This window comes from Syngnathus scovelli, chromosome 16, assembly GCF_024217435.2.
Source record: "Syngnathus scovelli strain Florida chromosome 16, RoL_Ssco_1.2, whole genome shotgun sequence".
NCBI lineage: Eukaryota > Metazoa > Chordata > Actinopteri > Syngnathiformes > Syngnathidae > Syngnathus > Syngnathus scovelli.
This window is the reverse complement of record NC_090862.1, coordinates 12900560-12902145: the sequence shown is the minus strand read 5'-3', so window position 1 is coordinate 12902145 and position 1586 is coordinate 12900560. Positions and strand designations below refer to the sequence as shown.

The 1586-nt window shown below is 40.9% G+C and overlaps 1 non-coding gene across 1 annotated transcript; it reads right to left on the bottom strand.

Annotated features, from left to right (window-relative positions):
* Positions 1–1289: 1289 nt before the first annotated feature.
* Positions 1290–1453, bottom strand: LOC125984315 (U1 spliceosomal RNA). Its single transcript, XR_007486928.1, has one exon. It is a non-coding gene; the product is annotated as a U1 spliceosomal RNA (small nuclear RNA).
* Between the last annotated feature and the right edge of the window lie 133 nt (positions 1454–1586).

Here is a 1586-nt window from a genome sequence, read left to right as displayed (position 1 = left end):
CTGAAAATCTGAGTCAAAACGGGCCATCCCACTGCTGGTCTCACTAAATTCACAGGCGGTCTCGCACTCAAATTGCAGCAACATACAAACAATAGAAGTTGATGGATTTACTATACTTACAAGGACTCAAGCAAAATAGAATGTTTAAACGAGTATTTTGTGTTCATTAATGTCTCACTTACTTTAAACATTGTTGGCGCACAGGATTGTAGGTATCTGATCGAACACTGACGGCGCTCGTTCTTTCAATTATATTGGGCGTCTATTTTGATTATTGAAGGTAAAAACAGTTGTATGTCTTGGTACGTGTACTTTTGGTCTGAGAGAACGGGAAATGATCCCATCCCTGTGTTTTATTTGAAAATTTGTAATTTCATAACTTTATTCAACACAAATCAGGAAACAAAATACGATCGTAATTTCTCAAATGGTTTTTCAAAGTTCAGAAATGCTCTATGTCTCGCTTGTGTCGCAAATAATTGAGGCTTTTGACGTTGCTGGCATGGTTTGGAGTGTAATTTACCTCCACTGCGTTGGTGGCGTTTGATATTTGACATTTGAAAATATTTCTGTCATTTTACTTTAGAAAGTAAAAGTTGTTCTCTAGAAATCCATACTTGTGATGTATGAGGAAAAACAATCCGGCGAATTCTTAAAAAGACAGACCTACAGCCGACAAAAAGGTTTTGACACGTTCATATCATATGACGAGTCAGGAACGTGGTAATTACATATTATTTTGCATTTACTAATTTGGTGAATACAGTTTAGCGAGCAAATGCACAGTGTTAGAGATTCGCTCACTCCAACTTATTTTGCAAGAACCACACGGGAGACGAGTAAGTCCTTTTAGACACCTGCAGGTGGAGAGTCCATTTGTCGCTGTGCGTACAGCGATGTTCGAATGGAGGTCTGACTCACGGCTCCTGCAAGAGCATTTTTATTAAGAGAAACAGGGTGGGGGTAAGAGTGGACTGAATAGAGAAAGCCCTTGACCACTAGTCAAAACATAGCAAAGGGTGTTTTACGACTTTGTGTAGGATGGGACAAGCTAGGTTATTTATCACAGGTTGCATTCCAACATAAGCATAAAGCTAATCTAGCTACGTTATTTATTACAGGCTGCATTCCAACATAATCATACGATAAGGATAATCTGGAAAACCCTGACACACAGTTCCAGAGTACAGTTAATTACATAATCAAAAGCGTTCAGTGTGTCACAGCATCGCAGACTTCAACTCCATGTGCGTACTACTGCGCTTAATTTTTGTTTTCATCAGAAAGACCAGAGGAGAGCGCGAACACAGTCCCCCACTACCAGAAATAATGCAGTTGAGATTCCCACAGTAGGGGAATTTGCAGAGGTCAGCACAACCAGAGTGCAATGGCTGAGCCTCACTTTGGGTGAACCACCTTCTTGATCATGGTGTCTCCCCTTCCAGGTAGGTATGAACTGTACAAGTTGCCGGGCCGACGTCTTTACCGCACACGCCATCTTCAGTCACGGGCTTAATTGCTAAAAACGTGTGGCACACATACACACTCAGTGGATGAAACAGGATTCGTAGAACTGTTTAAAAAGT